Genomic DNA, 26,262 nt, shown 5'->3' on the forward strand with positions numbered 1-26,262 from the left:
CCGGAGCGGTACCTATTTATCTACTTGCACTTTGACATGCTTTCGAACTGCTAGGTTGGCAGGAGCAGGGACCGAGCAACGGGAGCTCACCCCGTCACGGGGATTCGAACCGCCGACCTTGTGATTGGAAAAGCATTAGCAAAAAAGCTAGTGCTGATCTAGGCTACATCAATAGAAGTGTAGTGTCCAAATCAAGGGAAGGAATGGTACCGCTCTATTCTGTCTTGGTCAGACCACACCTGGAGTACTGTGTCCAGTTCTGGGCGCCTCAATTTAAGAAGGATATTGACAAGCTGGAACATGTGCAGAGGAGGGCAGCCAAGATGATCAAGGGTCTGGAATCTAAGCCTCATCAGGAACAGTGGAGCTGCATATGTTTACCCTGGAGAAGAAGAGACTGAGAGTAGATAGGGTAGCCATTTTCAAATAACTAAAGGGGTGTCTCATGGATGATGGAGCAAGCTTGTCTTCTCCTGCTCTGGATGGTAGGACCCAAACCAATGGATCCAACATACAAGAAAAGAGATTCTGACTAAACACCAGGATGTACTTTCTGATAATAAGAGCTGTTAAACAGTGGAACAGTCTCTCTTGGGAGGTTGTAGGCTCTCCTTCCTTGGAGGTTTTTAAGCAGAGGTTAGATGGCCACCTGTCAGGGATGCTTCAGTTGAGATTCCTGCATTGCCGGGGTTTGGACTAAATGACCCTCAAGATCCCTTCCAACACTACCATTCTATGGCTATAAAATTGGCTTAAGTAGATTCTTGCAGCAGTTGTACTGATCAGATGCGAACAGTCTCAAAAGCCCATTATATGAATTCATTAAGTACTGTTAATGAACAATGCAGCACAAGATATTCAAGGCAGAGGCTGAGAGTGTTTATATAACAGTCTTTTATTAGCCGGAATAACATACAAGACGTGTTTTAAGGTCGTAAGGTTCTGTTATTTCCTTGAAGATTGTCCTCTTCCTTGCAAAAAGCAAAGAAGCAACCCCCGATTGCATGTACAGAATGTTAATTTCAGCCTCAGTTTCTCTAGCATTATTGAGCCTCCCCCTCCCTCTCTGCCCCCAGGCCTTAATTTGTTTGAGGGCTCAGCTAGTATTCATAAAGCAAAGAAAAAAAGTTTAAGTAGCTCTAAAGGAAGAAAAATCCATATTAGGGCTATATCCTTATTAGGCCAACCATACAAGTGTTCGAGTTCCCCAATACCCAGACTAGATGTTTAAGAAAAATGGCCAGGGGAGGGGAGAAAAAGGCTGCTATCGATAGCTGGGTTTAGTAAGCCATCTCTGTCTGTATCTGGTAACTTGGATTTTGGGAAGAGCTTGTAGGCATTCAGATGAGATGCTTGCAGGTGTCATGACTGATCATCCATGCACATTTACTGCAGCTAGCTTTTACTAGCCTCTGTCCTTAGGCACTACAACTTTGCTAAGTGGAGAACAGGAATAAAGAGAAACTAGGCAGCCCTTAGATAAAGAGAGGCGGAAGGCAGCACAGGTTTTCAAAGGCCCATTTTGAACACGGTTGCAGTTGTACTCACTCTTCACTCGACCGCTGCTAAGGAGCTACTCGGTGAATTACTTTTAGATTTACCTTTTCCACTTTTCCATTTAACCCTCTTGGTTTATTGAACCGTAGCAATGTCTGGTGACATTAAACATAACCTCCGACATTCCTCAGATGAAAATGGGGACATTCTGTTCTACATCAGGAAGAGTGACGATAATAATAGGGTGAAGCACAGCAGAAGTCTGGCACGCTTTTGGGGGGAGACAGAGGAAGTAGATGAACCCATCTTTTGAAACCTCTTCCAGAACGCGGCAGCTAGACTGGTGACTGGGAGCGGCCGCCGAGGTCATATAACACCAGTCTTGAAAGACCTACATTGGCTCCCAGTACGTTTCCGAGCACAATTCAAAGTGTTGGTGTTGACCTTTAAAGCCCTAAACGGCCTCGGTCCAGTATATCTGAAGGAGCGTCTCCTCCCCCATCGTTCTGCCCGGACACTGAGGTCCAGCTCCGAGGGCCTTCTGGTGCGAGAGGCCTTCTCACTGCGAGAGGCCAAGTTACAGGGAACCAGACAGAGGGCCTTCTCGGTAGTGGCGCCCGCCCTGTGGAATGCCCTCCCATCAGATGTCAAAGCGATAAACAACTACCTGACATTCAGAAGACATCTGAAGGCAGCCCTGTTCAGGGAAGTTTTTAATATGTGACATTTTAGTGTATTTTTCATCTTTGTTGGAAGCCGCCCAGAGTGGCTGGGGAAACCCAGCCAGATGGGCAGAGTACAAATAATAAATTATTATTATTATTATTATTATTATTATTATTATTATTATTATTCAGCATTCACCCATTTTATTCTTTATTTTGGGGTTGGTAGAGCAACCACCCACACAAGACGGCACTGGAAAGCAGTTATTCATGACAAATCTCCTTAGATTTTCCTCTTCAACTCAGCAGGAAACTGAGATATTTCTTTCACAGTTAGCTCTTTAAATGCTTATTGTAGAATGTTTTCTTTGCCTCTGTATAATTAACATTATACAACCCAGCTTTAAAGCAGGCATAGGCAAACTCTTTTTTTAAAAATAATTTTTATTAACAGGCCAAGCAAATCACATTAATTCCAAATCACATTAATTCCAAATTATACAGCCAAATTTTTAAAATTTTTGTTGGGGGTACCCATACTTCAAGCTCCGAAAGGGGTCCAAACATCACTCTTGCTGCTGCTTTGATTAAACAGTTCTATCCAGTTCTGTCCAGATAGTCTTTTTGTTATTTTCTTCATCTTCTTGTTGTTATCATATATTCCTTTCTTTGTGATCTCTGATAATCTTCACAAGCGGGTGAAAGACAAACATCTCCTGTGTGGGTTTTACATTCTCCAATAGTCATATCACATAAAGGACAGACGCCATTTCCACACCTCCGTTGAAAACATTCCCAAAGTCTGTCCGTTGATTCACAGGCTTGCCAATCTATATCTCAGAGGGCCCTGCCAGGTCAAGATAACGTTCCGATAACCATTCATTCACATTCCAATGACCCTGGTCCTCCTCCCCCTCGTCCTCCTTAGGCAAGTCTGTTAAAGCAGGCATAGGCAAACTCGGCCCTCCAGATGTTTTGGGACTACAACTCCCATCATCCCTAGCTAACAGGACCAGTGTTCTGGGATGATGGGAGTTGTAGTCCCAAAACATCTGGAGGGCCGAGTTTGCCTACGCCTACTTTAAAGAGCAAGCTGCGGGGGGCAGTGGAGGACAGGAGTGCCTGGCGTTCTCTGGTCCATGGGGTCACGAAGAGTCGGACACGACTAAACGACTAAACAACAACAACAACAACTTTAAAGAGAAAGATTTAGGATTTTTCCAACAAACCTAACATTTGTATCTTTTTTCTTTTCCCATAGATGCTGCAATTGCAAATCCAAAGACTGCACTCATCCCAAAAGAATGCCCAGAGGTTTTCACGGCCAAAAGGAAGAAATCTGAGTAGGTAGGTACTGTGTAATGTTTCTGGAACATTCCATGGAAGAGTCCCTGCAGGCAAGGGAAGAGAGTAATAAAGAACAAGAGGAATCCCTTCAAAGCAGGTTGTGTGTAGGGAGGAAAGGAGGGAAATATGGAATTTATGCAGCCTAAGAAACCTAGCTCGGGTCTGCAGTGTTAACCGGTGTGGCTGCATAAGGAGCTTACAGATGAGCTGAGATTTAATAAGGGCATGTATAAGAAATGGAAGAAAGGGGAAATCGCAAAGGAGGAGTATACACAAGTAGCCAACAGTTGCAGGGTGAAGGTCAGGCTGGCATAAGCTCAGAATAAGCTCAGGCTTGCAAGAGAAGTCAAAAATAATAATAAAGGTTTCTTTGGCCGTGTCTGAAGTAAGAGGAAGAGTAGGCAAGACGGAGAAATGCTATTGGGTAAAAGAGAGAAGGCAGAACCGCTCAACACCTCCTTTGCCTCTGTCTTCACCCAAAAGGAAAGCAATGTCCAACCCGGTGATAACAGAATAAATGATGCAGTGAGGGAGCTGGTAAGGTGTTGTTGTTTAGTCGTTTAGTCATGTCCAATTCTTCGTGACCCCATGGACCAGAGCACGCCAGGAACTCCTGTCTTCCACTGCCTCCAGCAGTTAGGTCAAACTCATGCTGGTAGCTTCGAGAACACTGTCCAACCATCTCGTCCTCTGTCGTTCCCTTCTCCTTGTGCCCTCCATCTTCCCCAACATCAGGGTCTTTTCCAGGGAGTCTTCTCTTCTCATGAGGTGGCCAAAGTATTGGAGCCTCAGCTTCAGGATCTGTCCTTCCAGTGAGCAGTCAGGGCTGATTTCCTTCAGAATGGAAAGGTTTGATCTCCTTGCAGTCCATGGGACTCTCAAGAGTCTCCTCCAGCACCATAATTCAAAAGCATCAATTCTTCGGCGATCAGCCTTCTTTATGGTCCAGCTTTCACTTCCATACATCTCTACTGGGAAAACCATAGCTTTTACTATATGGGCCTTTGTTGGCAAGGTGATGTCTCTACTTTTTAAGATGCTGTCTAGATTTGCCATCGCCTTTCTCCCAAGGAGCAGGCGTCTTTTAATTTCATGACTGCTGTCACCATCTGCAGTGATCATGGAGCCCAAGAAAGTAAAATCTCTCACTGCCTCCATTTCTTCCCCCTCTATTTGCCAGGAGGTGATGGGACCAGTGGCCATGATCTTCGTTTTTTTGATGCTGAGTTTCAGACCATATTTTGCGCTCTCCTCTTTCACCCTCCATAAAAGGTTCTTTAATTCCTCCTCACTTTCTGCCATCAAGGTTGTGTCATCTGCCTTTTACTAAAATAGCCTCAACGTAAAAAGCGGGCCTGTGTTACTTCCACAGCCTGTTGGTAGCAATGTTTAAAATAATGCTGTTTAGAACATAGTGCTGTGTGAGCAAGAGACATACTATACAAATGAAAATAACCTGCCAGAACAGTGATCCTGAAAACATAGCCTCATAGTTCTTTCCGTACTGTCACCAAACTGTAAGTGGAATAAAACAAATCTTGTGGATTTAAAAGGTCTGGGTTGCTCCTTGATATTTTCCTCATCTTTACTTGTCAGTTTCTCCCTAGCTTTTTTCTAAAACCTCTCCTATATACCAGCATTATTCTTAAAGCCAACACATTGCATTACTGCCCTTGCAGGACAGATGAGATTATCTCTCACAATTTCATACAAAAAAAAAGTAGATTTCTGTTGTTCAGACCATTCATCCTCCCCTTGTTTTCGATGCCTGTTCTTAAAATATGAGCTCACTCTTTGTTTTCATTCACTGACACATAAACACACCTTTGTGTATAATTTGCTTTCCTTTCATCAAGAAATCCATCTCAAATCTATACCACTTTTATGTTAGGATTGGCATTTGCCACTTTCAGATATCTTTGCCTCTTTGCAACTGATGTTGCATTTTAAGCCCTTTGACAGAGCCAGCTCTTTTCATTTGCTGGCTGATAGCTCCTCCAGTTCCAGATGTTGCAGATGTATGTGGGTTGTAGAACTGAGACCATTGCAGGGAAGAATTCTGCCATCCTCCACAGACATGGCCAGCGATGTGAGATATGCAGCACACACTTTCTGTAAATGGAGGGCACACATTGTGGTGAGACCTGGAAAACCGACACCCTGTGTTGTGGGTGGGTACAATTGGTCAGCCACAACACTCGATTGGCAGGTCCCTCAAAGCTGGGTGCAATCTGGCCAATGGGACGTAGTCCAAACGGTTTGAGGGACCCATGCACGTGACCCAGAGCTTCCTCTTTCGGCTCGTACATTCGGAACACCCACCCACCTCTCCCTACTTTTAGGGCTTTGTGCTTGACCTTGCTATGCCGTCGTGTGTCGTTGGGGCACAGCAGGAATTTTCCCCACTTGGGTGATTGGCTGGTATCATTTGGGTTTCGCCTGCCGCATAGCAAATCGTCACAACTTGTAAGGTTGTGGATAGGCACTGGTTCAGGTGATAGGGATGGGAGAATGCTCTTGCCATCCCTATGTGAAGGGTATTCCATTAAAGGAATCCAGGGACTCAATGGATTTGTCAACCCCTGAGAGGGGGTTGTGCCCGTGCCTGAGTCCAGGGGGACATTTGGGTGGCGGAGTTAGCCTGTTCCCGGCTTTCCGCTTATCCAGGTGTTCACCCTTGGCTGACCTATGCTGGAACTTTGGGTCAGCGCTACCTGCATGGCAGGGAGCTAGTCGAACCAGAGCCTATGCAACCAGTCACTTTCTGTAATCAATAAAGTTGTGGCCTAAATTCTGCCAAAAACCAAAACCAAAATTTGAGTCATGTGTGAATTTATTTAGGGGAGAGGTTTCTGGGTCTGAACACATAAAGGTTCCATGTGAATCTGCCATATACATTGTTTATGTCATTATATATATATATATATATATATATATATATATACCGCTTGGTTGCAGGAAACCTCAAAGTGGTTTAGAGAACACAACTCAACTGCTGATGGGGAAATGCTGTTATTGTTCAGTGCCAACATTAATGAAGAGTTTAAACAAATGCAAACCCAAATGTGGACAATTCAAACAGGAAGGAAAAGTGGGAGGCATCTAAAGAAATTGGTGTGGCTGCATAAGGAGCTTATGGATAAGTTGAGATTTAAGAAGGGCATATATGAGAAATGGAAGAAAGGAGAAATCACAAAGGATATCACAAAAGGAAAGCAGTGCCCAGTGTGGTGAAAACAGAATAAACAATGCAAGGAGGGCCTGCAGCCCAAGATAAGAAAAGAAGCAGTAAGGGAACACCCACCTACATTGAATGAATTCAAACCTCCAGAGTATGATGATCCAAGGGTACTAAAGGAGCTTGCGGATGTAATCTCAGAACCTCTGTCTATAATCTTTGAGAATTCTTGGAGAACTGGTGAGGTCCCTATAGACTGGAGATGGGCAAATGTTGTTCTCATCTTCAAAAAGGGGGGAAAGAAGACCTAGGTATCTACCAACCGGTGAGCTTGACATCGATACCAGAAAAGCTCATAGAACAGATAATTCAACAGGTGGTCTGTGAGCACTTGGAAAAAGATGTTGTGATTACACTGGTACCTCAGGTACCAATTAATTCATACCTACATAATTCATTCCGGAGGTCCGTTCTTAACCTGAAACTGTTCTTAACCTGAAGCACCACTTTAGCTAATGGGGCCTCCTGCTGCCGCTGTGCCGCTGCCATGCGATTTCTGTTCTCATCCTGAAGCAAAGTTCATAACCCGAGGTACTATATCTGGGTTAGCAGAGTCTGTAACCTGAAGCGTATGTAACCTGAAGAGTATGTAACCCGAGGTACCACTGTACTGAGACCCAGCATGGGTTTCTCAAAAACAAGTCATGCCAGACAAATCTCATTCCTTTTTCTCATTTCCTCACCTATTGGCCTCCTACTTTGCCACGTGTGCTGTGAACCCACCTACCTGCTGCCATATGTCCACCCACAGTTGCCTGTGAACCTAGGAAGCAGGCATGTTGGTGACACATAGCAGAGGAGGATGTGGTGGTGATGGAGGACATTTTCTGTCTTGCCTCTAGTGGCAAAACATCCTGGGCTGGCCCTGATCCATTCTCACCCCCCACCCCCACCCCTCAATATTTATGACTATGGGACCCCACTCAATAGTTCTTTAAGCTTTTTGAAATCAGCCTTCTTAAAGTCCAGAGTGCACATCTGAGTACACTCAACTTGCCCTTTCCACTGTAGAACGAATCTCAAGAGGACATAATCACTTCCTGCCAAGGTTCCCATTACTTCCCCCTCACTGACCAGTTCTTTCCTGTTGGTGAGCATCAGATCCAAGAGAATCAATCCACTTGTTATTTCTTTCACTTTCTGGGGAATGAAATTGTCAGAATGGCAGTTGAGGAATTTGTTAGGCTTCTCAATCTTGATGGAGTTTGAGATCCAACAGATATCAGGGTAGTTGAAGTGAAGTCCCCCATGACTACTGTATCTCCTTTTTGAATGTTTGGTAATCTGCTCAAGGAAGGCAGTCATACTCCCATAATGAAGTCACTGTTGTTTCCCTCCCTCACAATTTTTACACCAGTGCTCTGTGTTCTGTGCTGCAAACCATGGGTCTCTACATATGTATACACATCCTTCCTGTTGGTATACCTTCTGAATAGATTATACCGCTCAATTACTACCCTCCAGTCTTATCCCACCAGGTTTGTAATGCCTACTAGATCATATTTGCCATCCTGTGTTTAAGAGATCAAGTTTGTCTTGCTTATTTCCCATGCTCTGTGCATCAGTATAGAGACAACTGAAACAATGTGTCATTCCTTCCAGCTGTTTCCTTCTTGTTTTTTACTGCCCATTAGGAGGTTCCTTTAACAAGACCTCAGTTTCCAGTACATCAGTGAAGTTATTGCCCCCAGTACTTAGTGCCCCCCTGTGCTCTGAAATATTGTTTTATTGGCTTTCATCTCCAGGAGTTGCCTCCTCAAAGATAAACTACTTTTTCAACTTATTTCTAGCTTTGCAATTTTAAGAATTTACCCCAATTAGCTTTTGCAATCTTCGAGTAAATACTTCAGGTTTGAATCTGTGGGTAAAGCATTGAAGCAGTTTGTGGGATGTCATTTCCCCCTATTGCTTCAAATTCAGGGTTTATGAAAAGTAGGCCATTGTGAAAAATAGCTATATTTTATCAGCTTTTAATGTGTTCTTAAAAAAACACTGATCTACAGAAAGGTCAACAATGTTTGATAGCAGAATCTTAAAAGAAAAGAGTGTTATCCCAAGGTAGTTAACACAAAAAACTGAACCCCCTTTGTGTTTTATAGTTTAAATTGTAGAAATTATACAGTTAAGGAATTCATTAACCCAACTTTCTATCAGATGATTGTTGATTAACATAGGCTCATTCTTCCCATAGTAACTGAAAGACAGGGGGGCACTCTCTTGAAAGGATTAAATAGATGTGATATATTTTAATCTCCAGAAAGGATTGGATAGATTAGAGAACATTGGTTCTTCCCTCAAGCTGGCTCTACTGCTCTTCAGAAGTTGATAAGGTATCATTGAAATAACAAATAATATTGAATTTATGCTTTATAAACTGAGATTGCACATTAGCAGGGGAATAGATTTGAATAACATTTAATCCACCTCCTTTCTTGTCACATGTAGTAGTAGTAGTAGTAGTACTAATAATTTTATTATTTATCTCCCGCCCATCTGGTTGGGTTTCTCCAGCCACTCTGGGTGGCTTACAGCATATACAAAAACATGATAAAACATCAAACAGAATATCTTATATGGACTATAAATAAACCAATAAATCAAATAATAATAAACAGTTTACAGTTATACCCAAATTAAAACAACTGCCAACCCCAACTAAATAGTTAACCAACCCCAACCCAACAAAAACAAAACAGAGGAACCAAAATTAAAACCATTTAGAACATTTTAGCCAGTTGCCTCAACCCAAGAGTTGTTCCAGCAATGTCCCAGGAGCCTCTTTTAGCTGTTCAAGGTGAGTCTGGGCCTTGCCCCTTAGGCTAGATGGAAACAGGACTTGCAGGAGGGAGCGGTCTTCCTTCCAGCATTCATGGCAGCAGTATAGTGAGACACCATCTTTAATAGAGTCATAAAAGGTAAATGTACCCCTGCCCATACAGGCCAGTCGTGTCCGACTCTAGGGTTGTGCGCCCATCTCACTTAAGAGGCCGGGGCCCAGCGCTGTCTGGAGACACTTCCGGGTCACGTGGCCAGCGTGACGAAGCTGCTCTGGCGAGCCGGCACAAGCGCAGCACATGGAAACGCCGCTTACCTTCCCGCTATAAAGCGGTCCCTATTTATCTACTTGCACTTAAGGGTGCTTTCGAACTGCTAGGTGGGCAGGAGCTGGGACCGAAAGACGGGAGCTCACCCCGCCGCGGGGATTCGAACCGCCGACCATGTGATCGGCAAGCCCTAGGCACTGAGGTTTTACCCACAGCGCCACCCGCGTCCCTCAGTCATACCTCGGGTTAAAGATGCTTCAGGCTGAGCATTTTCAGGTTGAGTGCTGCAGCAACCCGAAAGTAACGGAACGGGTTTCTTCTGGGTTTCACAGCCCACGCATGCACAGACGCTCAAAATGACGTCACGCGCATGTGCAGAAGCGGTGAATTGTGACCCGCAGATGTCGGTTGCGTTCTGCTCAGGATGCGAACGGGGCTCTAGAAGGGACCCCGTTCACATCCAGAGGTACCACTGTAACAGAAATACACTCAAGGGCATCACAACTGTGCCAGATAAGATAAGATAAGAGATAAGATAAGATAAGATATTCTCCATCCCACTAACACATTTAAAAGGCTGTAAAACGTTAATTGGGACGCAGGTGGCACTGTGGGTTAAACCACAGAGCCTAGGACTTGCCGATCAGAAGGTCGGCGGTTCGAATCCCAGCGACGGGGTGAGCTCCCATTGCTTGGTCTCTGCTCCTGCCAACCTAGCAGTTCAAAAGCACGTCAAAGTGCAAGTAGATAAATAGGTACTGCTCTGGTGGGAAGGTAAATGGCAGTTCTGTGCGCTGCTCTGATTCGCCAGAAGCGGCTTAGTCATGCTGGGCAAATGACCCAGAAGCTGTACACCGACTCCCTCAGCCAATAAAGCGAGATGAGCGCCGCAACCCCAGAGTCGGCCACGACTAGACCTAATGGTCAGGAGTCCCTTTACCTTTTAAAACGTTAATCATCCAAATGGCTGCTTGAAGAGAAACGTAATGAAGGTGTCAGGTGTGCTTGTGCTGACATCCTCCAGACCTCTAATGAGAGAGGCATCCAAAGAAGGAGCAGCTGGATCTGGTCTACCACTACCTGTTCAATAATCTTGCCCAAGAAGGAGAGATCAGCGACTGGCCGGTAGTTACCGGTACTTACTGTATTTTTCGCTCTATAGGACGCACTTTTTCCCCTTCAAAAATGAAGAGGAAATGTGTGTGCGTCCTATGGAGCGAAGACGCCATAGCCCCGCTACCTTCTCCCGGCTGGAGAGGTGACGCGCGGCTATGGAAGGAGCCTCTATAGAGGATAGCAGCCTGCTTCCCGGAGTGCCAGGCGCGCTGAAATCAGAGTGCCTGGCGCTTCGGGAACACACCCGCAGCGTGGGGAGCCCTGTGGGAGTTCCCCGCAGGGCTCCCCATGCTGTGGATAGCAGCCTGCCGCCCGGCGCAAAGGGCGCCCTGAAGCAGAACGCCCCTCGTGCCGGGCAGACATCCGCAGCGTGGGGAGCCCTGCAGGAGTTCCCCACAGGGCTCCCCACGCTGCGGATAGCAGCCTGCCGCCTGGCGCGAAGAGCGCCCTGAAGCAGAGCGCACCTCGCGCCGGGCAGACATCCGCAGCGTGGGGAGCCCTGCAGGAGCCATAGCCCTGCGACCCTCTCCCGGCTGGAGAGGTGACGCGCGGCTATGGCAGGATCCTCTTTAGCCGCGCGCCACCTCTCCAGCTGGGAGAGCACGTGAGGGGTTAAAGAAGTCATAGCCCCGCGACCCTCTCCCAGCTGGAGAGGTGACACGTGACTATGGCAGCAGCCTCTCCGCTGCGCCTTTCCGCTGCTCCCTGACCTGCTCTTTGGGGCTAGTGGTGGGCTTCCCCCGCCAGCCCCAGGCTTCCAAGGTAGCGGCCTGAACGGCACCTTGTTTTAGTGCGGGAAAACAAGAGGAGGGAAATTCTCCCCCTCTCTGCGCAGCGCCTCCTGCCGCTTCGCTGAAGGGGCGCTGGGCAGAGAGGGGGAGAATTCTTTTTCTTGTTCTCCCCCCTCTAAAACAAGGTGCGTCCTATTATCCGGTGCGTCCTATGGTGCAAAAAATACGGTATATTTTCCAAATCTTGGGAGTGTTTCTTAAGGAGTGGTCCTATTGCTCAGGCAAGCAGAGACCACCCCTCTTGCAGGGAGGCATCAGTCACCTCCCTGGCCCAGTTAGCTGTCTCCTCCCTGCTAGCTTTTATCAAAGGGGCCAGGGTTCAGAGCGCTGACGGGTCCAAGCACCTTGTCCACATCCTCAAGCCAATCAGCTCATTCTCTGTTATTGTTTCAGGATCATCTGCACAGAAACAGGGAAGCTGTAAGAAAGCAGCCCTTTTTCATGGAAGTCCTGAACTGGAACTGATGAAAAAAACTTGGGAAAAGGTAGAAATTTAAGTAAATAACAGTCACAGTTGTATCTTGACAGTGCATTCAATGTTCTTTTTGCACTTTTCACATTTCATTTATGGTGTACACTTAATCTGATTGCCTTGGGTTACCTGTAGGTGGTATATATTAATGTCCCATTGAAATTTCTGCACCAATAATTTTTTGGGAAAAGAAAATGTTTTGTTTCAAAAAGTAAACATGCAAATCAGTGGAATGCATGCGAAGTCCTATATTTTTAGTTTCCTGATGTGAATTTGTTATATTGCGACCAGGGATGAAGCCAGTCTGGTCTGGGGCTATTAATTTGTGTAGGAAATTTTTTTAGGCGGTTAGCCAAGATTGATGTGAATATCTTGTAGTCTTGGTTTATTAATGAGATTGGGCGGTATGAAAAGTCCTATATTTTTGTAAACATATTTTTTAATTTTTGTAAACAGAATTTATTCAAGCTACAATGTATGAAATGTGGCTGAACACCCATGCTCCTCTCCTAGGATATGTTGACAGACATAGTTTGAAATGCATCTTTACAAACATAAATACTTGAAACTGGTTCTCCCCCCAAAAAACCCAACACTGAATTCCTGTGAACATTTTATTGAGAGTAAGCGCAATTGTTTCAGTGAGACTGCCTAAAAAATTATATATAACTGGGCCATGAGATGCTGAGAATTACTGATTCTGTCCCAGTTAAATAGTTTCACATAGAATCATAGAATTGTAAAGTTTTTTCTTTACAAAGTTGTTGCGGACTTATAACAGCATATCTATTAATGCGGTGTAGCTGCAAACCTTACCACTCTCTCTTAAAATGACGTCAGGAATAATCCTATACAGTCATACCTCGGGTTGAAGTAGCTTCAAGTTAAGTATTTTTGGGTTGCGCTCCGCGGCGACCCAGAAGTAACAGAGCGCGTTACTTCTGGGTTTTGCTGCTTGCGCATGCGCAGACGTTCTAAATGACGTCACGCGCATGCGCGGAAGCGGCAAAATGCGACCCGCGCACATGCAGACGTGCAGTTGCGTCTTACGTTTACTTGAGGATGCAAATGGGGCTCCGGAACAGATCCCGTTCGTATCCAGAGGTACCACTGTACAGTCATAAAGGTAAAGGTAAAGGTACCCCTGCCCGTACGGGCCAGTCTTGACAGACTCTGGGGTTGTGCGCCCATCTCACTTAAGAGGCCAGGGGCCAGCGCTGTCCGGAGACACTTCCAGGTCACGTGGCCAGCGTGACATCGCTGCTCTGGCGAGCCAGAGCCGCACACGGAAACGCCGTTTACCTTCCCGCTGGTAAGCGGTCCCTATTTATCTACTTGCACCCGGAGGTGCTTTCGAACTGCTAGGTTGGCAGGCGCTGGGACCGAGCAGCGGGAGCGCACCCCGCCGCAGGGATTCGAACCGCCGACCTTTCGATCGGCAAGTCCTAGGCGCTGAGGCTTTAACCCACAGCGCCACCTGCGTCCCTGCGTCCCAGAACAGATCCCGTTCGCAACCAGAGGTACCACTGGAATGAGCGGGGTTAGGATGCAGCAGTTCTGCAGCTAAGTTGCCAGGCTCTGCCAGCTTAACTCCTTTATTGGATCATCCAGAGATATTCTGGGTGTCGCCCCATCCCATCCCAGCTGGGATCCCAGGCCTGTTCACCTGAGTCACATGAACTGGGACCACAGTCAAAATTAAGCTAGCCAAAAGGATGGTGTTCCTTGAGCACTGTTTTAAAGGCTTGCTTTTGCCCTCTGCCAGGCTTAAACTGACTCAGCCAGCCGTCACCCGGCTCTTGAATAGAGTTTGGATATGCTGGCTTTATTTATGCTGGCTTGCTTTCCGCCAGCTTCTTGTGTATAGGATTCCTGCCTTAATGTGCTACACAGCTAAAGATGCAGGGTTACTGTAATGGAATTGTGAAACCGAAAAAGACGCTCAGGCATTTGTAGTTCTTTAAAGCTAACTATGTGTTACATAAAGGTCCGTATAGTTAAAGCTATGGTTTTCCCAGTAGTGATGTACAGAAGTGAGAGCTGGACCATAAAGAAGGCTGATTGCAGAAGAACTGATGCTTTTGAATTCTGGTGCTGGAGGAGATTCTTGAGAGTCCCATGGACTGCAAGAAGATCAAACCTCTTCATTCTGAAGGAAATCAGACCTGAGTTCTCACTGGAAGGACAGAACGTGAAGCTGAGGCTCCAATACTTTGGCCACCTCATGAGAAGAGAAGACTCCCTGGAAAAGACCCTGATGTTGGGGAAGATGGAGGGCACAAGGAGAAGGGGACGACAGAGGACGAGATGGTTGGATAGTGTTCTCGAAGCTACCAGCATGAATTTGACTAAACTGCGGGAGGCAGTGGAAGACAGGAGTGCCTGGCGTTCTCTGGTCCATGGGGTCACGAAGAGTTGGACACAACTAAACAACAACAACATGTGTTACATGTGTGAGACACGGGTAGTGCTGTGGTCTAAACCACTGAGCCTAGGGCTTGCCGATCAGAAGGTCGGCGGTTCGAATCCCCGCAACGGGGTGAGCTCCCGTTGCTCGGTCCCTGCTCCTGCCAACCTAGCAGTTCGAAAGCACGTCAAAGTGCAAGTAGATAAATAGGTACCGCTCCGGTGGGAAGGTAAATGGTATTTCCGTGCACTGCTCTGGTTCACCAGAAGCGGCTTAGTCATGCTGGCCACATGACCCGGGAAAACTGTCTGCGGACAAACGTCGGCTCCCTCGGTCAGTAAAGCGAGATGAGGGCCGCAACCCAGAGTCGTTCGCAACTGGGCTTAACTGTCAGGAGTCCTTTACCTTTACCTTTTTTATGCATTACATGTACCCACATACAGAGGAGCTGATGTCTCCCCCTCCACTTTGGGAAGCTCTTTAAAAAAGGGCCATAGGAAGCTGAGAAGGAAGGCTTAATGCCTGTAGCACACCTCTTCTAAGGAAAATTGCTTAAGAAGCTGCCTTTTTGTTGTGCTGAAGGCAGAAAAATAGCCCAGGAGGAAAGAGTTAAGGAAATGTCAATCCTACCAGTTCTCTGCTCAGGATTCCAGCCTTCCTTTGCTACTTTGCATGAAACAAAAACAAAAGGAAGCCAGCCAGCGCTTCTGTGCCTACATGTGCTTAATTTAAAACATAACTTGAGGAAGCTGCCTTCGCGCTCTCTCTACTAAACGTTTCTTTCCTAAATGTGACTGGGGCTGGATCTACATTGATCTGTAAAAACACTTTTTAAAAAAACCCATAATATCGCTCTCAGTGCAATTTTCCATTGATGATGGATTGCTGCTCTGCAGTGCCCTCTGGTGCCACGTTTTTATAATGCATTTTAACGTTATAACTGACCAGTGTAGATTATTCCTGGGTAGAATCTCATTAGTCAAGGGGAGTAGAGTCCTCCAGATGTTGTTTGACTTCAAATCCCACCTCTCCCCACTCCCAGTTGACCAGGGATGATGAGAACTGGAGTCCAACAAAATATGGTGGGCACCATGTTGAGAAATGTTGCCCCAGACGCTTTTGCCTCCCTTCACCAATTGCTTAAAAAAAAATGGGTCATGTAAAACATGAGCAAAACGCTGTGTATTATTTGAATATTATTATGGTGAAGTTTGTTGATTGTGTACTTGTGTAGTGCATAATTTTTATTTTCCCCCTCCAAATCTCTGATATTGCAAATCCACCCCTTTTATCACCCTGCCCTCCAGCTCTTTGCTCGAGTTCGTTTCTGGCAAATTACTGTTCGTAGTCATCACTTGTAGAGCAAGATAAATGTACTAGCCAAGAAACTAGCCAGTTTCTTTAAAAAAAAATCATTTGCTAAGGGGTGATTGTTGCATTACAGCTTCTACATCCTGCACAATCTTTTTTGAGCGATCACACAAATGGACACAGTAAAAATAAATTGCATGCATATATTGCGTGAGTTCAGTTCAGTGCCGAACGTCTTATACAAGGTGGAAATGGACAAGAGGGGGAATTTAAAATGGGGATGGGTTTGGTGTTGTCTCCGTATTCTTACAGAATTTCTAGGTTTTTAAAGAAAATATACAATAGCATTTGTTCTTGCATTATGTAGTCAGGCCTCAGATAATTGAGGGCCTGAGGAGTTGCATCCTGCTCATCTATTTCAATATGCTGAAAATTGGAATTGCGGTTTGTTTCTCAGGCTGGGCTGTTGTGCTCCTTCCCTTTCCTTGGACATTTTCCTTCTTGTGTGCATTTCTGAGCTTTCTCCGGAGCCCTTCTTGTTGACTTCCTTAGTGCCCACACATTTTCATTTCTTTCTTTCTCACTTCCTCTTACTTCCCCCCCCCCCCCATAAAATGTTAAACCCCAGGGGGCCCAAGCCTGTTGTTATCATCAAACCATCCAAAGACTCTTCTTTCTCCTATCTAACTTATCTATATTTATAAGGTTACTTCTTCTCAAAGGCAAATTTGCGTCTGGCTAATGCCTTTCCTCAGCAGTCTTTCGGAAGCAATGAAAAATAGTATGCGGTGTTCAACCTCCTACTGATCTTCAATGGTTGCTGTTTTGTCAGCCTTTAGGTTGCAAATAATGAAGGATAAGGAATGGACATGAGGTTTCTAGGCAGATAATCTGATAATTTGAATAACTGCATGGGTGCCCTGGTAACACATTGAAACCCAGATTTATCAGTGAAACAAACACAGTTCTGAGAGTTAAGAGCATGCTCACTCTGAAGTAAGAACCACTGGTTTTGGTGAGACTGTTGTAAACAAAAATTGCCCTTTTCCCTTATTGGGTATCCAAGAGCCCATATAGAGTCCTTACATAGGTTCCCTATTGGTAGGAGAGAATAACAGAGGCCAACCAGAGAATATTGAGAAGCAAAGCAGCTAGTAAGTTTGATCTTTATTGATCTGTTGCAACAGGGTGCTCCCCTCACATGCAGGAAAGGAGGAGGACCCAGAAAAATGGTGTGCAAGGCCTTATAAAGACTTTTGAAATTGCCACCCTGTAGATCAAGACCACCCCTCAGATATGTCATACCTACATCACAGAAAAGGCGGTCTAAACAGAAATTTAAATGTTGTTTTTCTCTTGTCCTTGTTTATCTCCTGTCTGGCAGGTTACTTGATTGGATTTCTTGGGTAGCCTGGCCAGTCTATTGTAATGATAAATACTTAGTGTGTATCTGAAGAAGTGTGCATGCACACGAAAGCTCATACCTAGAACTAACTTAGTTGGTCTTTAAGGTGCTACTGGAAGGAATTTTTTTATTTTGTTTTTACTTAGTTCCTGGGCCAGGTCACAGGCTCACACCCTATTCAATCACAGACAGGATTTGTGAAGGAAAAGACAATGGGGAGGCTTTTCCATTTTGACCTTGCAGAGAAAAGATTTGGTCAGTTTAGGAATCAAAATGGTTCCAGGTCGGTCTTCCTGTGCTGATCTATGTATGTGCTTGGTTGGTACACTTATGAACATTACCATATATCTAAGACCATAAAATTCCTATCACAAGACTCACTCTAGAATTGAAATCTAGCAGTGAGAGGCTTGTTCCATCTGATGTATATTTCTCTGTTGCCTACCGTAACTAGGCATTTGCAGATAAAATCATTTGCATCAATTGTGGTCAGTAAAAATACAAGGATGTATTCCTTGTAAGATTTCTGTAAGAATCTGGAGCTGGGGGGCTTTTCCTCAGAGGCGTACCTAGTGGTTGGCGAAACCAACCCCTGCTGGGGGTGCAGATCCAAGGGGTGTGTGTGCAAAAAATCACACCCCCCCAAATAAGGGACTTATTGATTCTGTGTTACATGCCCCTCCCCAAAAGTAATAAATAACCTTCTCATGTTTACAAGATTTTGTACTCTTATATAGAATTTTTGGACTTCTCCTAGAGCAAAGCACCATTTATCCAGCCTGGAGTCAACAAGAAAAAGTGAGATTGTCTAATGGGAAGGAGAGTCCCTGCAGCCTTTTGTTCCTTCCTTTGGTTTTGGGACTCCAGCAGGCAAAGTACTGTAGCTCTGGGCAGAGTTAAGGGGAAGGGGAGATGAAGGAAGCAGCAACAGCATCAGATCCGTAACCCTGTACAGTGGTGCCTCGCAAGACGAAAAGAATCCGTTCCGCGAGTCTCTTCATCTTGCGGTTTTTTCGTCTTGCGAAGCAAGCCCATTAGCGGCTTAGCGGCTTAGCGCTATTAGCGGCTTAGCGGATCAGCTGATGAGCGGCTTAGCGGCTTAGGGGATCAGCTGATAAGCGGCTTAGCGAATCAGCTGTTAAGCGACTTAGCGGATCAGCTGATAAGCGGCTTAGCGGCTTAGAAAAAGGGGGGGGGAGGAAAAAACCCCCGCAGGAACTCGCAAGACATTTTCATCTTGCAAAGCAAGCCCATAGGAAATTCGTTTTGCGAAGCACCTCCAAAACGGAAAACCCTTTCGTCTAGCGGGTTTTCCGTCTTGCGAGGCATTCGTCTTGCGGGGCACCACTGTACTTGGGGAGTGGGTGGCGGGGCCATATTCAGCCCACAGGGCAGGGGAAGAAGCAGCAACTACTGTGGCTGGCAGAGTTGCAAGGCTGCCTTGCCTTTGCTGCAAAAGGAGCCCCTGCCTTTGAGGAGCAGGTGGTCTAAGCAGGTTATCAGCTGAGAACTCACAAGCAGGGCATCCCCTGGGTCCCTCCTTCTGCAATTGGGTGAGCAGCATGCGTGCCCCCCCCTCTGTGTGTGTGTGTGTGAGCATGTGTAAGAGAGGAAATGGCGAGGATTTCTCCATCCCATAATCTACACGCCACACATTTTAGGCAGTTTGCAAAAAGGGATGGAGAAGTATTTATTTCATCATTTACCACATTTCTCTTCCAAAGAGATCAAGGTGGTTGGTGCACATGGTTCTCCTCCTACCCATTTTTTCCTCACAACAACCCTGTGAGGTAGGTCAGGCTGAGATTTGGTGAGTACAGTCATACCTCGGGTTATACAGACGCTTCAGGTTGCATTTTTTCGGGTTACGGACCGCCAAAACCCGGAAGTACCAGAACGGGTTACTTCCAGGTTTTGGCAGTCGCGCATGCACAGAAGCGCTAAGTTGCACTTTGCACATGCGCAGAAGAGCCAAATCGCAACCCGTGCGTGCACAGACGCGCTGCTGCGGGTTGCAAACACGGATCACGTTCGCAACCCGAGCGTCCACTGTATCTCCAAATTCACCCAGTGAATTTCATGGCTGAGTGGGGATTTGAACCCTGTGATCTCCTGGATCCCTAGTCCATCATTCTCATCCGTTCTGTAGATGAATGAGCCAGTGGAGATTTTTTGCAGCTTTTGAATAGTTCGGAATAGTTTTCTGAAAGAAAGAGCAAGCTGTTTCTAAAGAGAGCCAAAGTCCATCTTGGACACAGCAAAGGCATATGCTTATGTAGGAATCTGCTTCTCCAACTGTGGGCAGGTCCACCTTGGGGTTGTGGTGCTCCTGGATGGCGAGTTTGAAGTTTGATGGGTCAGATCCTGACGCAAGAAGTGCTTTGTTCGCCACCCCACTAGATGGGTAGATTGAATGCCCACTGGCGGTGGACTCCATTCAGTGATTCACATTGAATTTCGGGAGATGGCTAAACATTTACTGTCCCATCATTCTAGTTCGATTTATGTAAAAAGTAATGCAAAGAGAGCTGCTCTTTTGTTATTACGGTTTCTGATACTGTTGTAAATAAAAATCTGCCCTTTTCCCTTATGGGGTATCCAAGAGCCCATATAGAGTCCTTACATAGGTTCCCTATTGGTAGGAGAAAATAACAGAGGCCAACCAGAGAATATTGAGAAGCAAAGCAGCTAGTAAGTTTGATCTTTATTGATCTGTTGCAACAGGGTGCTCCCCTCACACGCAGGAAAGGAGGAGGACCCACAAAAATGCTGTGCAAGGGCTTATAAAGACTTTTGAAATTCCCATCCTGTAGACCAAGACCACCCCCAGAAACATTATACATACATCACAGAAGGGGTGTAACCTAAGACCACCCCTCAGATACATCACAGAAAAGGTGGTCTTGAAACAGAAATTTCAATATTGTTTTTCTCTTGTCCTTGTTTATTTCCTGTCTGGCAGGTTACTTGATTGGATTGCCTGAGGAGCCTGGCCAGTCTTTTGTAGTGATAAATACTTATTCAAACACCCTTAAGACAGGATTTGTGAAGGAAAAGACAATGGGGAGGCTTTTCCACTTTGACCATGCAGAGAAACATTTGCTCAGTTTAGGAATCAAAATGGTTCCAGGTTCGCCTTCCTGTGCCGATCTATGTACGTGCGGTTATGAACATTGCCATACATCTAAGACCATAAAATTCCTATCACAATACACAGAATTAGGAGTGGGTTGTCGAGAATCTCCTCTGTTTAACTTCTAATTCAGAACTACCCCAGCGCACGGATTTTGGCATGCAGCAACTGTTGCTGTTTCTGAATCCAAGGGACCTTGAAGCTTAGAGGAGGAGAGGGCAGAACAAAATATTTGAAAATTGTTGTATTACACCATTACCTAATATCAATTACAAAATGCCCAAAGCTCATCACTTGAAGAAATCTTTACTAATCAACATGTCCTTAGAAAATAGACAGGTCAAGTGCTACCTGAGTATTGCTAGGTAACAGACTTGACATTTTTCTTCGTCTTGTGGCAGTTAAGGAGAGAAATGCTTAAAATACCATTTAAGTTGCTCCCTGTAGCGTAATTACAGCCTTTTCAGTAAGTGAAGTAATTTTTAAATTATAGATTAGTCCAGTCATTTAATTTGATGGGAACAATTGTGGTTAATTTTACAATTCCTTATGCTACCAAAACAGTGACAAAAATGGTTTTGTATCTGCCTGCCTTTGCTCAAAAATGTCTATTAAAACAGGTGGTTGGTTGTGTTGTGTTTTTTTTTCAAATTAAAGGTAAAGGTAAAGGTACCCCTGCCCGTACGGGCCAGTCTTGACAGACTCTGGGGTTGTGCGCCCATCTCACTTAAGAGGCCAGGGGCCAGCGCTGTCCGGAGACACTTCCGGGTCACGTGGCCAGCGTGACATCGCTGCTCTGGCACAATACTTTTATATCACTGTTGAATTATGTCTTAATTTACAATCAGATAACATACAATATATACATGGTGACACCAACTAATGTGAGTTAAGAAGATGTCCCAAAATGAGGGCTATTTAGGCGAGTATAACGTCACAAAGAATCACTCTAGCTTGAGACACCATGCCTTCCAAGGCAAGAGCCTTGTGCAGTATTTGCAGAGAGTAAGCTGGAGAATGTTGATGCTCCAAACACAGCAACAGGACAGACCTTCCAGGATAACTGACTGTTTCAATCAATGTTCTTCCTCAGCTGATAATAATACCAAATAGAATCAATTACATTCAAATACAGCAAATGAGATGATATACCTGAACATTTTATAAATGGTTATTACACAATCAGAGATAAAGGCAAAGGTAAAGGTACCCCTGCCCATACGGGCCAGTCTTGACAGACTCTGGGGTTGTGCGCCCATCTCACTCAAGAGGCCAGGGGCCAGCGCTGTCCGGAGACACTTCCGGGTCACGTGGCCAGCGTGACATCGCTGCTCTGGCGAGCCAGAGCCGCACACGGAAACGCCGTTTACCTTCCCGCTGGTAAGCGGTCCCTATTTATCTACTTGCACCCGGAGGTGCTTTCGAACTGCTAGGTTGGCAGGCGCTGGGACCAAGCAGCGGGAGCGCACCCCGCCGCAGGGATTCGAACCGCCGACCTTTCGATCGGCAAGCCCTAGGCGCTGAGGCTTTAACCCACAGCGCCACCTGCGTCCCAAATTAGAAATTAGAAAAAGACAAAACTTACTTTTGTTGAACAAACTTCTTAGGAAAGATTAATGCAGGGAACACAGATCAAAAAAGTGAGGCAGAGCCTTCATCTCATTCTGCTAGTACAGACGTGAGAATATGCAGGTAAAGCCATCTTGGAAATTTTGAAACGCTTTAACAAAAGGATTTGTGGAATGTGTGTGTTTGCTGTGTAGCACCTCCTGTCGAAGACAAACACCGAGTGGTAATCCTTCTTTCTATTTGCCAATCTTATTTATTTATAAAAGTATTAATATATCACAAACTCATCTAGAAAACATCTAGATGGTATGCAGCCTATATAAAACTACAATAACCATAAAAGCAGAAAATGGGATGAGGAACTGGCCAGTTACATAAAATTCAACTGACTTAAAAGGTCTTTTGCATTCAGATGTACAGGTGATCTAGCCATAGTAGGCAAAAGTCAACAAGAACTACAAATATGCTGTCAAATCTGCAATTTTGTAAAGCTTGTTGTAGTGCTGGTTTCAGTAGTGTTGAAAACTCCTCATAATCGTTGAATCCAATGTATATAGGTGTTTTTAAATCAATACGTTAATAGATTATCTGTTGTGGAAAATCCTTTTCTAAATGCTGTTTGTTCATTGGGTTGATATTCATCTAATTCTTATTAATTTCTTGGTTAGTAATTATTCTGGTTAGCAATTTGTGTATATGCAACAAGAGGCTTATTCTTCTAGAGACATTGGAGACTGAGCGCTTGTCTTTTGCGCATACTCCATACACCATCTGGAGCTATTGCATTTTCTCCCCCTGGTTTCATTCTGAAAGTAAAAGCTCATTACAGATTGATTCTGAGTTATGCCTTTGTTTGCCTATTTGAAAATAGATGTAAGTGGCCCCAGCAATGGGGTTGTATCCGCACTTGCCCAGTGATATTGTGGGTGGGCATATACCAAAATCTTCTTCATTCACCTGGGGCATGGACAACAATGGAAAGGCATGGGTAACCTAATCAAGGGGAGGGTTTTCAAATGCTTATCAAGTAACCACACACACCCTTGCGGATGGCAAGTTCTAGAACAGGGGTCAGCAAACTTACCACGCCTCGGGCCAGTGTCTCCGGTGCTGATCGCGCGGCGGGCCGGAGGGCGGGGGAGCGCATGCCCATATGCGTGCGCACACGCTATTTCCGGCGCACTTCTGGGTCGGAGGAGCACCGGAAATAGCTTGTGCGCATGTGCACAGGCATCCTTCGACCCGGATGTGTACCGGAAATAACGCTTGCGCATGTGCGCAACACTTGTGCATGCGCATAACACTTGCACATGCGCACAAGCTATTTCCGGTGCTCCTCCGACCCAGAAGTGGGCAGCTGCGCAGCACAGCGCTGGTAAGAGTGGGCGATGGCAGCGGGCGGCGGGGGTCACCATGGGCCGGATAAATGAGTCCCTCGGGCCTTATCTGGCCTGCGGGCCTTAGTTTGGGGACCCCTGTTCTAGAATCTAGACTGAAGGCAACTTGTTGAAGATCATCCTGAACGGTTCTGCATTGAGAAAAGCAGTATTTTTGCTCTACAAAAAGATTAAAATATGCACAGAGACGGATTTGCATCCCGGAGCTCCTTTTCTGTTTCACCCGTCTCATAGAATTGTAGAATTGGAATGGAGACCCTTCAAAGGATGAATCTCAACCAAAATGTCCATGGCAGACGACCACCCAGCCTCTGCTTAATAGCCTCCAAGGGAGTAGAGCTCGCCACCTTCTGAGAGAGACATTTCCACTGTGTAACAGCCAGGCGTGCTATTTGGCACACTGGGGGATCACCCCCCAAATTTTCAAGGAGAAATAAGACACTTTATGATGTATAAGATCCAGTCATGGGTCTCCTAACATTTTAGTTTTGTTTCAAAGCAGCTACAGAGTGTTCCACTTCTGACTGCAGCAGTGGCTGTAGGTGAGAAAGCGTTTCACCCGTACCCTAGAGGTTTTAAGTATGGAGGGCTGGCTGGGAAGAATCTGAACCCTGTTGGGCCAAAGCCTTTTCAAAATCTGGGGTTTAACATTAAGGACTATCAAAAAGGCCGGCAGAGAGGGGCTGAAAGAGATTTAAAAGCCTCGGACGTGAGATCTCCAGGCTAGACAAGATATTGAACTGATGAACATTTTTGGGGGACTGAAACCGGGAAAGGGGTGGGTGGGGTCTGGGAATCCAAAGGGTATATAACTATAACTTGCTTTATTTTTACTATGTTCTGTTATCTGTTTGGAATTGGGGAAAGCCATGGAAGGGATATTTTGGCCGACTTTAGGAAAAGTGTAATGAGCAATGTTGTTTAAGTATTTGATGTCTAATTTTGAATATAAGGATTTGTTGAATTAAAAATTTAAATTGGAATACAAGAAGGGGAGGTGAGAGGAGGTCTGAGAAACAAGTCAATGGAAATAAGTATTGGAAATTGTATCTGTTTTAATTTTGTGTTTTTGCTGTTTTTTCTTTCTTTTTGTTTTTTAAACCAATTTTTGGAAAATTCAATAAATATACTTTAAAAAAAAAAGAGAGAGAGAAAGGGTTTCACCCTTTCTTGTTGTGCTGTTTTCCTGTCCTGCGGGGAGGGGCCAAGAATACACACACATCCTTATACGGTTAATAGCGGCTTTTGTGAAGGGGTATTTAACTGGGAGAAAGGCACCAGAGGACTGGTTAAAATACCCCCTTTCAAAGGCAGCCTCTTCCAATAGTTGCCTTTTGTAAAATAATATTTTTTATATATAAAATCAACGACCACTTATTTCACATATAGTTTGACCCTGAATCTGGAGAGAGGGAGGAGGGTAGAACAAGCATTCATAAAAGTAGAGGTTTCTCCCTGGTCCTCAAACAATGTGTGTGTGCACACACTTGAGACTCCCACCCCCTGTTGTTTTCCTCCTTCTCCCTCCCTAGCAAAATCTGCTTTTGGATGCTACCTGTGTCTGTTCAGTGAGTCAACTGATGGCAGGTGCCTCCTTTGTAGGCTGAGTGCTCGAAAGAATAGGCTACGAATTTGCCGTGTCTATTTTACTCTTCAGGAATCAATTGCAGCAGTAGCGGTAACCTCGTGAGGTGAAGGTGATACTGAAATGAAACTGTTGTTCCCGTTCTGAATTGCCATCTGCTTCTCTTATGGTACATTGAATTTCTGTTCTGCGTCTCAATTTAATTACAGTACATTTAACACAAACATGACCTGGTTCAAACAGATATTGTAGGCTTTTACACCCCGCAGCATCTCTACCTGCCCTGTAGCACAGCCTAACACTTTCCCAACTCCTTGCACATTTTTCAGACAGTTTGCATGTACAGTGGTACCTCTGGTTGCAAACAGGATCCGTTCCGGAGGCCCATTCGCAACGTGAAAAGCCCACAACCTGAAGCGCCATATCTGCGCAGCGCGATTTGGCGCTTGTGCGCATGCGCAAAGTGTGATTTAGCGCTGCGACGCATGCGCGAGTGGCGAAACCCGGGTGTAACCCTTTCTGGTACTTCCGGATCACCGTGGGACGGAACCTGAAAAAATGTAACATGAAGCAAATGTAACATGAGGTATGACTACAAGCACTGGCAGAGGAAGGGGGCGGGGGGGGCGGGCTGCCCCGTGTGCCATCAGTGAGGGGGGTGACAAAATGCAACTCAACACTGCCTGTGGATCCGAACACGGTTGAGTTTCATCGTGATTCGTCCCCTTCCCAGCGACCAGCCAGGCTCTCCCTGCCCGTGCCGTCCATGTCCCGCCCTTGCCTTATGAGCAGCAGCACAGCTTTGAGCATAGCTGTCAACCGTCCCTTATTTGGCGGGAAAGTCCCTTATCCCAGCGCCGTTTCCCACTGCTCTCCCTTATTGATGATGTCCCTTAAATTTCCCAGGTTTCAAAGGAAGCAGCTCCTCTCCCTCCCTCCCTGCCGGCCAGGGAGGAGGGAGGCTCCAGCTGTGTTGCTTGGCTGCATTGCTCACCCAATAAGAAGTCTAAGAATGACTGGGGGGTGGAGCTTGCATGCCTTGTGCCGATCAAATCGGCCGCGTTGCCTGGGGACTCGCCTTTGCTCAGCGCTTCCCAGCGGAGAGGTGACGGTGGTTTTCCTTGCTGCATCCCCTTTGCCAGGTTGCTGCGCTGTGGGAACCACCGCTTGAGGCTTCGTTTGGCTGCTGGTTGACTAAAATCCCTTATTTTGGCTGCTGATCCCTTATTTTCAAGGCTGCTGGTCCCTTACTTTCAAATCTGTAAGTTGACAGCTTTGAGTGCGG

At 45.7% G+C, this 26,262-nt stretch overlaps 1 protein-coding gene across 8 annotated transcripts in view; it reads left to right on the top strand.

Annotated features, from left to right (window-relative positions):
- ENOX1 (ecto-NOX disulfide-thiol exchanger 1) overlaps positions 1-26,262 on the top strand; it is a 288,744-nt gene that overhangs the window by 140,092 nt on the left and 122,390 nt on the right. For 5 of the 8 annotated variants that reach the window (XM_079983576.1, XM_079983583.1, XM_079983580.1 and 2 more), the window contains 2 exons: positions 3,424-3,509; positions 12,092-12,183. The gene's annotated coding sequence lies outside the window, so the exon portion shown is untranslated. The remainder of the gene's footprint in view (positions 1-3,423; positions 3,510-12,091; positions 12,184-26,262) is intronic. The other 3 variants (XM_079983578.1, XM_079983581.1, XM_079983579.1) reach the window with 1 other exon arrangement.

Source organism: Podarcis cretensis (genome assembly GCF_951804945.1).
Source record: "Podarcis cretensis genome assembly, chromosome: 7".
Taxonomy (NCBI): Eukaryota; Metazoa; Chordata; class Lepidosauria; order Squamata; family Lacertidae; genus Podarcis; species Podarcis cretensis.